The 14,736-nt window shown below is 45.9% G+C and overlaps 1 protein-coding gene across 12 annotated transcripts in view; it reads right to left on the bottom strand.

Moving 5' to 3' along the window:
* The window catches only part of FHIT (fragile histidine triad), a 763,307-nt gene that overhangs the window by 479,605 nt on the left and 268,966 nt on the right, over positions 1 to 14,736 (bottom strand). The window contains exon 1 of one of the 12 annotated variants that reach the window (XM_025198993.1): positions 4,659 to 4,734. The exons of the other annotated variants lie outside the window; for them this stretch is intronic. The gene's annotated coding sequence lies outside the window, so the exon portion shown is untranslated. Of the gene's footprint in view, positions 1 to 4,658; positions 4,735 to 14,736 lie in introns of those variants that run through there. 12 annotated transcript variants of the gene reach the window in all.

Here is a 14,736-nt window from a genome sequence, read left to right as displayed (position 1 = left end):
CTACAGTATGCAGTAACTGCCTGAAATTATACTGTGAAAATCCTTTTTTCTAGGGTGGCTACCTAGGGCTACATTACATGCAGGAGGAACAATAAGAGATTGTGACATTTCTCTGAATATATTTATAGGTGCAAGGAACAGTCTACTTTTGTGAAGCAGAGGCTGAGGGAAGCAGCAGGGCTACAGAGAATACCACGCCGTGCATCGAAGCCGCCGAGTTAAAGCATATTTGCTTCAAGGCCACAAAACATGAGCCAGCTAACATGACAGAACAACAACGATTGCTCTCTGGCCATCCCCTTCAGTGCACAACGACGGCTTTGAAAACAAGGAGAGAGAAAGAAGCCGTTGTGTTTTAATAGCCTTATTTGTTACCTGCGCAGCACTAGAGAGGCACATGCGTGGTGCTTTGCAAACAGACAGCAAGGCACCTGAGCCTTGTCCCCAGCACCTTCCTCTCTCATTTGGGCACGCGCTTTTCAGACATCTGCCAGGGGCCAAACTGAAGCTGGGCCAGGCCAGCTGTGTGGGAGGAGAACCAGGGTGGGTTAAGGGGAAAAAGCTGCAGAGGGAAACGAGCAGCTCTTTGAAAACTCACGAGTCCAAATGGAAAAAGCACCAGACAGAGAGAGCAGGGGGTGTTTTCAAGCATGGAGGTGGGGTGGCAGGATGGTATCAGGCATGGAGGTGGGGTGGCAGGATGGTATCAGGCATGGAGATGAGGTGGGTGCAACATGATTCTGGAAATTCAACCAAAGCTCAGTAATGAGCAAGGAGCGGTGTGCTGCGCTGAGCTGCTAAGAGTCCCAGCAGCGAGCTCGCTGCCCGGGCAGCGCGACAGAAGTGACCTCTGTGCCTCCCCAGGCCAGGGCACCTGTGCACTCGAGGCCTGGGAGCCTAGCACGGCAGCAGCCTCTTGCTGTGGGGTTGGCCTCACCCTTCCGTTCAGCGCGCGGCTTTAGCAGCAGCCTCACCGCGGGGAGCTGATGCGGGGGGGCCGCAGGTCTGACTGCTGTTTCTCCCTGCACGTTACAGAACCGCAGAAAATGAGGGTTGGGAGGGATCCCGCGCATCGCTTGAAGCAGGACCAGCCCCAACTACATCATCCCAGCCTAGCCAGGTCTTAAAAACCTCCAAGGATGGAGAGCCCACCACCTCTCTAGGTAACCTGTTCCAGTGCTTCACCACCCTCCTGGTGAGAAAGATTTTTCCCCAAAATTCAACTTCAACCTCCCTTGCTGCAGCTTGAGCCCATTGCTCTTTGTCCTGGCATCTGCCCCCACTGAGACCAGTCCAGCTCCATCCTCTTTGCAGCCCCCCCGCAGGGAGGTGAAGGCGGCTATTCAATCCCCCTCGGTCTTCTCTTCTGCAGACTCAATAAGCCCAATTCCCTCTGCCTCTCCTCACCAGTCATGTCCCCCAGCCCCCAAACCATTTTTGTTGCTCCCAGCTGGGCTCTCTCCAATGTGTCCACATCCTTTCTTTAGTGGGGGGCCCACAGCTGGACACAGGACTCCAGATGTGGCCTCCCCAGTGCTGAATAGAGGGGAAGAATCACTGCCCTCCATCTGCTGCCAACGCTCCTACCAATGCACCTTCTCCAGGGTGATTCTCCCATACGTGGATATAGAGGCATGGGACATAACCATTGAAAGGGCCCCTCCTGACAGTACAGGGTTTTAAAGGTCTCTTTACACTGCTCTGGCCCTTTTATATGGCTACAAATCCCATGCAATGAATCACTGACTGTCATGGAGAAGGTCCAAGGGACCTGTCTGGGCCTCGAAGCTGAACAAAATGAAGAAAAGCATTACAGCGAAGCACAAGCTTCCTCAGGATAACAGAAAACAAAGGGCTCCAAGAGACGATATCTCAGATCCACCTGTATGCTATGCCACTGCAGTCAGGGTGCACAGGAGGGCAAACATGTCTCGACTTACCTAACGGTGTGTCATCGGACAAGGGATGTCAGTAATATTATTTTAAGAAAGTTCCCTATCCTCCACAGAAGTATACAAGAAGACAGTGTTGAAGGTGATGGGTCTAAACTGCATCTATATGAAATGACCTGACCCAGTACTGGCAGAAGAAAGTGACCTTTAATTCAGAAAGTTTCTTAACAGACGCTGCAAACTCATGATTTGCTTTTTAAACTGTTATTGGCTAATAAACATATAGCTAATGTCTTTGGTACTAAGCAGCAAAAGCAGACTGAAGGAACCCAAGTTTCCGTCTTCTTTAGAGGAAACTACTTTAAAAAACACTGTTAAAAGATCGTCATAAGAAAATGCCTAACCTTCTACACACACTAACGCCATGAGGGAGTGATGCTAGGGCTTGAATGGCCCATAGAAGACACAAACAAGATCATAAAAACAAGTGTACAGCAATACTTGACCAGCCAAAAAATAGATAAAACAAAATCATAAAGAAAAATTAAGAACTGAGCAGAATAGGTGAAAAGTTTGGAAATAAGATTGACCAGATGTAATTGAATTCCAAACATAACGTGTTGAAAACATCAGACTTCAGTGCTACCCTGTGAGCAGTACTGCGAATTAGCCATAGTCATAACATTTCCTAATACCCAAGTGCCCTCAACAAGCACTTGCATCTTGCTGTATTAATAAAAATGCATAATGCATATATATTTTGGAGAAGGCAGAAGATACTATACTCCAGTTGACCATACTGAAGCCAGATAGATTAAACAAATCATGTAATGAAAATTTACTATCAGATTTACGTCAATATATAAATAATACTGCTAGACATTGCTCTTCCTTTATTTTTAGGGTACTGTAGGTTTTTCCCTTCCCATTAGATTTCTTCTTTAACCTACCAATATATTGAAGCGTGTTGCACAAAAAAAGCGGGCCTCCCTGCAAGTCGATATTCTGCATGCAGGATGGTTGCTATATAAAAATAAATCGTACTGATTGTATTTCTAATTACATAACCCACAATTCAGCATACATGTAAACAACTAAATTATTCATGTTATGATTAAAAGAGGATGCAGTGCTGCTCTAATACAATCTCTCTCAGCATATAATAGCTGTTGCCCCGGTGCATGCGTTGCGCTTGCCTTGTTCCCCCTTCTCACTCCCACTGAGGATTTAAGCCAAAGGGCAGAGGGAGGGGAGCAGACGGGACAGCCGAGCATCCTGTGACAGTTCACAAATGCACCAAGCTGCCAGTTAATAAATGGGAAATGGGGACCAAAGGGACCGATGCACTGAGTTCAGGAGGGTCCCGTGATCCATGCACAGCGCTTGAACTTGAGCATCCCAGGCTCAAAGCTCTTCTCTGCCATGTACTGGATGCATGACTGGGCAAGTCGCTTACAGACCATATGCCTCGGTTTCCCATCCGTAAAACAAAAGTAATAATATTGCTTTCTCTTTGTCCATCCTTTGTCTTTTCTATCCAGACTGTAGGAACTCGAGGGCAGGATCTGTCTTGCTTATATACAGCGTTCACCCCAATGGAGATCTCTAGACCCGACCGTAACAATTGGTAATCCTGAACAATATCTAGCTCTTGGCCCTCTGAAAGCCTTTTCCGTGAATATGAGAAAGAAAAACAGTAATCTCATTGTCAAGCATTACAGAAAATGTGTTAGATGTGAATACTTTGTTGTACGCCTATAGAACGTATTGACACACACACAAATACTTAGATTTGGTATATCAAATGCATCTTATTCCCCAAAACAAGATGTCAGATCAAATAGGATCACTTTTCAAGCGACGTTTTAATCATTAAAATGGTGATCAGCAGCTTTCAAAATAAAAACTTCTTATAGCCTATCATTTCAAATATCATCAAATCGCAATGCCGTCGCTTCAGACACCACAGGTGACTTGCCACAGCACAGAGCTGATATTATGCACACCGAATATCTTTCTTGCAGTCCTTTTCAGAGCGGTCCCCAAAACGACGCCTTTTCTTTCAGGTGCAAAGAATTCGTCTTCTGTAGGAAAGAATCTATAAACCCGAAGGTATTTCTGCGACGTTTCTATATATCATAGCTATAGGCTCAGCCTTGGTGCACAGTTTTCACAAAAATTAGCTGCTTTTTGGCAGGGTGTTTAAGAGGAAAATGTGCTGCTTCTGAACAGAGCTAATGACAAGAAGCTTCTCAAAGGACTGGAACATAGTTTCAAGCTATAAAATGCAGCTATATTTCAATGACAACGATGGCATCAAAAGTGTCTCTTGCCGTCTCAAACTCATGAATGTTCTGCACTTTCCGAGTTTCATTTTATGGCACATTTGATCTTGAAGAATCTGGAAAGAGATATTCTCCCCTTCTGAGAGGAGCACACAGCCTTTTCCCTTGCATCTTAACTGCTGAAGCTTACATCTTAGTGGGAACGCATCAGTCCTGATAGCATTTCAATGGATGTGCTTTGCAACTGTATATTTTGACTTTTATATCCGTTTTGATCACACAAAACATTTTGTTCAGACTTAGCTCAATGTTGTTTAGAAATTCTGTTGTAGTTTCATATCATTAATATATACTGCTCCATCATTTCTAACATTACGTACACAATATAGGAAATTATCTCAACGGTCTGGCATTAGGCGCACACAAAAATTGAAAATTGATTTACGTTGCAGGGGTTGTGTTGTTTTTGGTTAATGCTTACGTTTCCCAAGGGAGGTAAATGCTGGTGTCTGATCAGCTCTCATGATAATCTGGGAGGATTCAAGTTGCAAGTTCAGGCTGTTTCGCGTCTCCAAAAGCAAACTGACCTTTGCTTTGCTGAGCGCAGCGTCTGGACTTGCACACAACAAAGCGCATTGCTCATCGCGTGCGTGGCAGCTGCTGGAACGACCTGTGCCCCAAACACCTCCCGTCTCGCCAGGCGCACCCTGCTCCGTGTCACAAACCTGGTGCTGCCATCTCTTTTGGGACCGGAAACTACAGCCGGACGGAAAGCCAGAGTATTTACCATGTCGTTCGATGGCAAATAATTTACTGGGGCGGGGGAGGTGGTTCAAGGGGTTTCGCTTTGATTTTGCCGACACAAACTGAAGTGAGCTGCCCCCAAAAGCCCCCAGACTGCCCATCACACCTGGGACAACTTAAAGAAACTCCCGCTGCCGACCCGAGAGCCTCGAATGTCTCAGCACCTCCGGCTGCACCGTGTGGGGTCCTCGGATGCCGGGCTTTCATCTCTGCACCCAGGGGTCCAAAAAGCCTTGGGCCCCCCACAAATTAGGCTCCCAAGCCCCTTACCAAGCAGCTGCCAGGAAGTCCAGGCCAGCCTCCGGAGGCAGCCTGCCTGCTCTGGGGGGAAAGGTGTTTTTCAAAACTTTGCAAACAAGCCTTCCTCCCATGCTCGCACCAAACACTGGGTGCAAACCCCCGTGCGGCAACCAGTCCCCTCAGGTCTGGCTCAGGCTCAGACCCTCCCTCGGAGCCAGCAATGACCAGTGTCCAACCAGCTTGCCTCCAGCAAAACACTGGTGGTGTAGGACAAATGTACTTGGGAGAAAAACCTTTGCTTGCCAGCAAACCCCATTTGAACTCTTTAGTCTTCTTTAAATCTGCCTCTTCCCCTCCTGGCCAAACAAATGAGAGCACTGGAGATACGGTCCAGGACCTCTAGCAGGGGCCCACTGTCTTGCTAGGTTGCCTCCTCATACAATTGCCACTGAATTAAAGCATTTAGGCATATAATAAACACCCCCCACCCCACTATAAATTCAATCAAGGCATTTGCATGGGAAGGCTTATAATGCCTTCTCCTCACTGAGCTGGTCTCAGACAGTGTGCATACTCTTATCCCATACCAATATTCATAGATTAATACAGCGCAATTCCCACAGTATTCATAACCTTATTACACCGCGGCTCCACTTCTCTCATAATCCACAGTATATATTGCATATCACGTTTGATTATCATCATTTTAAAAAATGTTACCACTCTACACCACCTATTTGTGTGAAAAATGACACTGTGCTACCACCCCAGTATTTCGGCATATAAATCTACTTCCATCCTGGTAAAAATGTGTTAATTTAACCATCAGATCTTTACTGCTTAAAATATAACAAAAGTTTTAACATTCAAATGTTATTATCCTTCTTCTCACCGTCAAGTCAGTATGACAGAAGTAAATGGGCTTTTCCACCCACCTTGCTGCTGTTGGCTAGCTAAATTTTGAACATAACAGCATAACTGGACTCACACCAGGCTTTAGCGATTAGTATCCATGAGATGTTGCATGCCTGATAACAGAAATCGACCTTACTTGGATTATATCAGAATAAATCCATTTACTGAAAATGACCTCCTTCATAAGACATTTTCAACACAGAAAATATGGCTCACAGCTCTCGTTACTGTTATCTAATTCCCACGTGCACCAGATTGAACAATTTACTTTGGTACAACCAGCTCTTGCAAGGGAAACAGGCAGCATTCAAATGCCTCGGTCATATTACAAGACAGGGTTCACGCAAAGCTGTTAGAAAACACATTGAAGAGAAAACTTCAGCTAATGTCATTCAGACATCTGAAAAGGGGGAGGGTGGGGCAGGTTTGCAAAAAGATGAAGCTCTGATCATCGTCCTATATCTTATGCAAAGCCATGGTCAAGGTCAGCTGTACAATCAACAACTCCAGATCAGACAAAGCTTAAGACATCCCGTTTCAGAGACAGTCCTGGCTACACCGAGCTCCTTCCAAAAGCAGTTGAGCACCCGGTTTGGGGGAACATGGAGCAACATGCAAGTCCCTTCCAGTCCCAGCTAACCACAGGCATGTCTGTCCAGTGACAAATACAGGTACGGGAAGATTCCCTGTGGCCAGAGGTGAGAGGAGAGCAAGTGCTGATTTCATCTGAACTAAAGGCTTGCCTATCTACCCAGCAAAAGGAAGTCACCAACTGCAGAAGCGGCAGAGGGACGCTGAATGCTTTGGGGACAAATATGACCCGTTTACATACCCTCCTTTTTAGCCCAAGGTAAAAGCGAACTGTACCCTGGAGCAGGCAAGCAAAGCCTGGCTGGGGTTCAGTCGTTACCTACACAATTTGTCGAGCCTAGCACGCGCTGAAGCCAGCGGGTAGAGACCTGCACGTTTGAAATACAGGTCCTCTGCCAGCGGGGCCTGGGTGTCAGAGACAGGGTCATGTTTGCTTGTCTTGTGCTCTAAAAAAGGCCCCTTCAGTGCAGGGTTTGTCTGGACGATCCCTCCCCCGTGTGCTGTGGACAGTCAGATGTTGCAGCGCAGCATCATGACAAATGCCACCACCTTTATGCTACGGCCACGCAAGAGCATCATTGCGATGCAACGCTCTGATGTTACCCAGCTCCGCCGCCAGATGCAAAGTACTAACTATGTCCTCTGGTGACGCTCAGTTTGCTCACTACCTCTTCCAACGGCATTTTATATTTACAGACACTCTCTCGGGATTGTCTGGTGCGTATCGAAGCCTCCTTGTGCCGTGCCCATAGTCTCTTAATAGATGTCCTATTAAAATGTCTCCCACTGACAGCGTCACTCAGTCTCTTGCAGCTCGGGACCCTGTGCTGCATCTCTCCAGAGTTGCTTAATTTAGGCTCATTTTCACGAGCCACAGATGCCAAAGCTGGATCGGCTTTTTTTTTGCTCGGGACCCTGTGCTGCATCTCTCCAGAGTTGCTTAATTTAGGCTCAGCTGCAGGAGCCACAGATGCCAAAGCTGGATCGGCTTGTTGATTTCCTGTATAAATCAAACTGGGGGGGAGACACGATGGCAGCAATATATCTTTTCCACTCTATAGCACAGTGGGGCAGAAATGCACCAAAGTCAAAGCTACAGCGAGCGCTGTTGAGTTTTAGAGGCCTAAAACGCCTCCCCGGTAAGAGTGGTTTTTTTGTTTTGTTTGCTTTATAAAACTTTTACTCCTTTACACCATTTTTCTAGCAACACTGGGAGGTCCTGGCATGTTCCTCAGTAAGGCAGAGCTATTCTCTGCAAGAATCGCACATCATTCGCAAGTGTGGTGTCACAATGGCCTAACAAAAGACTAGGTAGGTAACAGCTGCCAATTTTACTCGGCTCTCTTGATGCTCACCCCACATGCCAGCTTGCTTTTTATTTTTACTGCTGCCAAATATTGTGAAAATAGTTTAAAACGCAATATCTGTAACGACCCTAATGTTCCTTGATTGTGCTCCGTTTCCTTTCGGGCAACAGTCTCTATGATTATGCTTGGTCCCTAGTCTCACTGTACAGAATTACACGAGTCGCATATCAGCCCATAAACCTGATCTAAGCAAATCATTTTGAATTGGTTTTCTCTGCATTTTCTGTTCTTTTCCCAGGGTTGCATCACTTCAGGCATCATCAAACGATGTTTTTAGTGTAACTCCCTTTAACTTGGCAAGATTAAAAAATAAAAAGACCATTTACAGTCACTCGGCGAATTAGAATAACAGAGAGGGTATTATGCTGCTATTTGTCAGTAAATCTGATAACATTTTAAACAAGAGTTGGACATCAGGTGACTGGCCTGAAATTAAGCGTGGGATAAATTTTTGAATAATCTGCTAAAAACGCTTTGGAATCGCGTGCTAGGAAAGCTTTCTAATAAGATATTCATGAGTAATTAGAAACCTATAGACATGTTTAAATCTCAATCTACAACCTGCAGAACGAAATGGTTTATTTAATGCATAGAAAACTTGGCAAGGAACTGGGCTGAAATTTCTTCTATAGGTACAAGGATTTTGTTGGCCTTCGTTAGTCACAAGTATATTAAAAACTCAGCGCTATCTCAAACCCCACTTGTTTCTGCAGCTCAGTTATTGCATTAAGACAAGGTCCGATTCTGGGATCTACTCATCCAAGTACGTATATCAGTCCTACGAACTTGGATGGACCTGGATCGTTTCTCATGGAACATTTTCATTCAGCTACTGTAGTCTTTTTAAAAGAGTGGATATACATGGTCAGGTATAAGGTTATTTTAAAGGCTATTTAAAACGGACAATCCGGATGTGCACAGCACAAATGAGCAGCCCAGCCCATGGCACTTACCCTTTCCTTTTCCTTCCCTAAGCTGGCCTCTCCTTTTTTTGTCAGTCTGAATTGCAACCACCAACACAAACGCCTTCACCTTCTGCAACCAGAACTCGTGGTAGAGGCGATATCTTTCGTTAGACCAACTAGAAGTTTGCAAAAACATCTCTTTTATTCACAGTCTGGGGCACAGTAAACAGGGGGTTCGTGGAAGGCGCAGCGGATGGCTGAGCAATTAAGGAAAAACAGAAGAAATGAGAAGAAAAAGGAGGAATTTGACAGTAGCTCTCATGCCATAATCCCACAGACACAGAACATCCCTCTGCAACCAGGGAGTAAAAACAGAAGAGTAAAACCTTTAGTTTCCGAACCTCAGCCAGGCCTGTCCAGCTTCCAAGTGTCCATGGGCCGAACGCCCCATGGGCCGCACACCGATGGGCACCACCAGGTCCCGACTCTGCCTGCTGTCCGGGAGCAGCAAAACGAGGGGTGGGAGCGATGGTCTGGAAGGAGCCCGCAGGCTGCCAGCGGGTCAGCCCTGATCCAAGTGCCACGAGTGCATAGCTCTTATACGGAGCTTTCCCTCTTCCAAACCTGCAGCAGCTAATCAGTTCACGTCAGTAATTCGCAGCAAGTCTGAGTGCATCAGACATATGCACGCTGTCTGTGCACACTCGCAAACACAAACGTGCGCGCACAGTTTACCCGCTGCTTCCTGTAGGCTGAGAGCCGTCGGGCAGAGACTCTTTGCTATTTGCTTGCACTACACCTAGCGTGACAGAATCCTTATCCTTAATTGCAGACCCGAGGGGCTGCCATGATCCAGCTACCCTACAACACCTTCGAACACCTTGCACAGGGAACGACGGCGCTTTGTCTGTACAGCTGCCTCTGCGGTCGCACGAGCTGGCTTTCGTGGAGCTTGCTGGAGGACTGCAGTATATTACAACTGGACAACTGAATCAACAGCTTCATGATTCGTTTTAGTTAGGATCATACCAATTTATAGAAGCAATCTATGCCATTTCTTTTCCTACAAACAAAATTATTTTGCCTTACCTTTCCCATTCCCTTTCAAATTGGAGCAAAGATGTGAGAGTGACAGAGGGAGCGGCTGGTCGGAAACCAGTGCAATTCGGAAATAACTGTGATTGTACGTGCAAGGAGAGAGATGCTGCAAAATTCGTTACTCCTTGCTGTTAAGAAAGACTTACCATTGCTCGTGAATAGCACGAATAAATGTCAGTGAATACAGGGATTTTCCTTTTGCCTTTTCTTCTTGCCACATTGAGTGGCTGTCTATACTGGGATGCTATTGCTGTATCAGGTAAGGCATGCATTCGAAGCACAGTAGCTATTTTTGCCACCAACAACTATAGGAAGCATACGTCTGGATGCTCACCGGGCTGATACCCCACCAGTCTTTCCAGCACCAGCGCAGGGAGGCTGGACCGGATGATCCAGAGAGGTCCCTTCCAGCCCCTAACATCTAGGAAAAAACCCTATTCCACACTAAGCGTGCTTTTTCTACACTGTGTTTTATGATAGCCCGCTCCCAAAACTGACTACGCTACACAGTGGAAGAAGAGGGCTTGTATCAAGAGCTGATACAGAACAGCCAGGCTGTCCCAGGCTATTTCCACGTGTACGCACGCAAGCAAAAAGAAGGAAAGCACCAAAAGCGTAGCGAAGAGACAGCAAATATAAGCATATTTTGCTCAGTCAACAGGTTACAGGTTGCTAAACGTCTGGGACAAAACCTGACTTCCGCTGGAGCTAATAAAGCAGTCTCCAACATAAAGACTTTCGAGTAACTACCTCAATCCATCAATAATTCTAGCAATAAGTGAAACATCCTGGAGAAAAAAATCTAGACCAACTGGCTTCTCTTCTCCAGCCATCGCTGTGCTATTTTTCATTCCCAATTACTTTAAAATGAACGAATCCGAAGTGATCCAGACCCGGGTTGTTCATTTGCACCATCCGCAGAGCCGGACACCTTCACGCTCCAGGCAAGGCCACCACAGCTTTACCCAGCCAGCGTTCAGAACAAGAGAAACACGAACTGCCAACAGCTGCAGGGGAAGCTTATTACTGCGTCTATTAATAGGGACAAAAGCTTCACCCATTTTAAAAGGCTTTCCTATTTCATAAAAATTACTCTTTAAACCACTTAAAGAAATATGGCCTGCACCAAACACTTACAGAGCAGTTTCAATAGCCAACCAGGCTGCCTTGCCAGCCCTTTATTCTGACGTGCAGCCCTGCATCCAGGCGGTGGAAACTAAACCAAGATGATAAAAATTGCCATTTCTGTAACACACCCTCCGAATATCTCAAAACTCTTTCGAAAAAACTGAGTCTTGATCTCCACATAAAATGGGTATGCTTATTTCCATTTTACAGATGGGAACACTGAAGCCAAAATAAAATACTGGGAGTCAGTGAAAGAGCCAGGAAAAAAAACCCAGAAGCCCAACCTCCCTCACTGAGCAGGTCCAATCAAAGATTGAGGGCTTGGACCAAAGCCCAACGAAGTCAATAGAGAGCCTCCCAATGAACTCCAGTGGCACTGGTCATGCTGACGTTATAGGAAGATGAAGAACTAAGATGTTTTCTTACATTATCTTCACTATTATTTTGACAGCCAGCAAGCCTAAAACAAGAACCGATACACTCCCAACAGAGAAAGCACAAGCAAAACCAGGTACTGAACCGTGTAAGTCTCTTGCTACAAACCACGTACACCGAGAAAAAGGACATCAAACAGAATCCTTAAAGGAAAGCTTCCTAAATCCGGAATTCATATCTTGTTACAGAACTGAAAAACATGGACATACGCTGGGAGCAAATCTGCAAGCCTAGCTTCTAGAAAGGACAGAACACACGCAGGTGTGGCGGGGTTGGCTTCGGGGTTTTCCCCCTGGAAGAACCACCCCGTTTTATTTATTTGTTCATTTATCGTGCCACTGTGGTTTCACAAGCCGTGGCTGGCTATGAATGTGGAGCGGAGCTGTAAATGATAAATTATGCAAATTATATTCAGCCTGCTTTTCTGCAATCTCCTGTTTCCAAACTTAAAGAAATCGCTCGTTTCAATACATCCTGTTAATCTTCTCTTCTTCAGTAACCTTTCACGAGAAACACTAGGGAAACTAGTGACAAACTCGGCAACCTTTCTAAAAGCTTATCACTCCATCCCAGCTTTATGTCTTCTGCCACCCAACAAGTTCAGAGCACTCCCAGCTTAGCTGGGTGACCAGGCCTCAATTATTTCTGTGGTCACGTAGTTCCCAAAGAACAAGTGCACAAAACGTGCATCTTTGTTGCCTTGGAGATGGCCCAAGGACATACTTATAGATTCTGCAGCCTCCCGCATGGCACTTCATGTCCACAACCACGTTATCCGAGTTGGTTGCTCAGAAGCAGACTGAGCCATTCTGTCTCGGTGCTAAATACTTCCACGGCACTGCCAGTTCCTCTTCGGTTAAAGTGCACGCATCCCAAAGTTTTCTGAATACACAGTTAAGGGTATTGAATGAAAAAAATCTATACTGTGCCTGCAAATCTTTTTTGCAGTTTCTTTTATTAATTCTAAAACGAGAGCTAAACAAATGAACTGCAACATTTCTAGGACACAATTGTTAAAAACGAGCCCGAAGTAAATCTTCAAACAACGTTTGTGTCTTGTAACCAACCCAAACATGGTAGAGAGTCAGTTCCTCATTAGTCCATAATAGATCAGCAATTCCAACTTCCTATAATGTCTGCAACCGTAGACTAAAGACCTAAACAATTCATCTGAGTTGCAGTTATCCCCAGTTCATCAGGACTTCCCCATTTGAAAGACGTGCACCTCTGTTCATCTAGAAGTTCTACATTTCTATTGCTGAAATAAAAAAGAGCCAACTTCTCACTTATTTACAACTTACAGTAGTTGGCAATCAAGCTATTTTTATTTGGGTATTATTATCCCATGCTAATGAAGGTGCTAGCTTTTAGTGTTGCAGTAATAAGACTCTGTGACAATTGTCTTTATCAGATCCTATTTTTAGGGGGTTTATTTTGCCCAACTACAGCCATTTTGGCTGACATTTTCCAGGCCTGTTTCCTGTCTCAGACTTAATACTTTGTGGAAAAATTCAGCCCAGATGCTTCAGTAGCTTCCAAGAGAGACGATAAGGAAACGTGTGTTGTTCTCCCTTTCTTAAAACATTTTGGTGCTGTTTTCTTTGAACTTTTGGAGCAGGAGCTCTAAATATAACGGAGGCATATCCTGTGCGTCAGGGCCGTGGTTGTCCAGATTTGCCCACGTCTACAGTGGGGAAAGGGTATGGAAACCCATACAAACACGTCTAGTGAAGACTTGAATTCTGCAGCTAAAATTCTCCAAGGCTCCAGCGCCTCAAACTCCTCGTGGTGACTGAATCATTCATCATGATCCTGACAAGAGCTAAAAGGGTGAAGCTGTGTTTTCCCTCCAACCGCTTGTCTTAGCTGCTCTGGGCTGGAAACAGAAAACATCTCATTTGAATGCAAGAAGAATAAACGCCAGACCTAGGAAAAAGGAAGGACTAGCTTAAGATTGCAAGAGGAGTCGAAGAGAAACTGTGGCTGGCACCCGACATGGAAGGACATGCACTAGCGGGGTACAGACAGGAAGCCCGCACGGGAAGTGGGGGAAATGACACGTTGCTCTTGAAGGCCAGGGGGTGGGGGCTACACTGAGATTGGGTGAAATGTGAGAGATATAGAAAACTCACTGGGGTAGGGGCTAGAGAGCTGCCGGGGGGTGAGGTAAGGGGGTGGGACGCAGCTCTGAGTAGGAAGGTGCAGTGGGGGAGCCAAGCCTGGCATGGCAAAGGAAGTGGGACTGGAAACCAAAGAGCCTGTGTCCACTACAGGACGCACAGCTCTTCCAAGCCAGGAATGTTACCGAGGGATCCTGAGTATCGTCATTTCTCTGCTCTCAGCAAACGCCTACTAGATCCACCGGCAAAGCACATCGCATCCCCCCATAACACCGGTCCATGTAAAGGATGGCCATCAACTAGCCCTCTGATCCATTGCTACATTAACACCAGTGGGACAAGACACGACACGTGCTGGATCCAAGAGTCTCAACCCTACTAGCAAGGCAGATCCACAGCAGAAGGAAGTTTGCATTTCAGTCTGTTTCTTGTTTGTAACTCTAGGAAGGTGAAGTTACCAGCTCACGTAGTTCAAATAAAAATTAGGTAGCTGGTTGAGTCAAGCGCTCAGCAGTTAGGAAGCACCAACACTGAGCTTCCTGTGCACCTAGTTTCAGCTCCCAGTGCACCTGCATTGCCATGCTTTGTTTTGGGTTTTTTTTAATGACATGTTCACACGGCATTTCCCCCCTGCACTGGACTCCTGCCTCATCCAGTGCATACATACCATGAGCTGCTCTGCAAATGAATTAGGGTTCTCCTATCCATTGTAGTTCCCAAGTGAAATGAGAGAAATCGCTTAAACCAAGTTTTCCACCTGTTACCACTAGTTGCATGCACCGTCTTTTTCTCGCAGCCCACCTTGACACCCTGGGTCTGATCTCCAGACAGGATGCATACTCACAGCTGCAACAGAAGCCAACGGAAGCTGTACCTGCAACTCCGTAAGTATTGCATTATTCTAAGTACTCGGAAAAAAAATCAAGTCCTTACCATCTCAGACAGGGCACCCAAAT

Source organism: Alligator sinensis, unplaced genomic scaffold (assembly GCF_000455745.1).
Source record: "Alligator sinensis unplaced genomic scaffold, ASM45574v1 scaffold469_1, whole genome shotgun sequence".
NCBI lineage: Eukaryota > Metazoa > Chordata > Crocodylia > Alligatoridae > Alligator > Alligator sinensis.
Note: the sequence above shows the minus strand (reverse complement) of the source record. Positions and strands in the feature narration are given on the sequence as shown.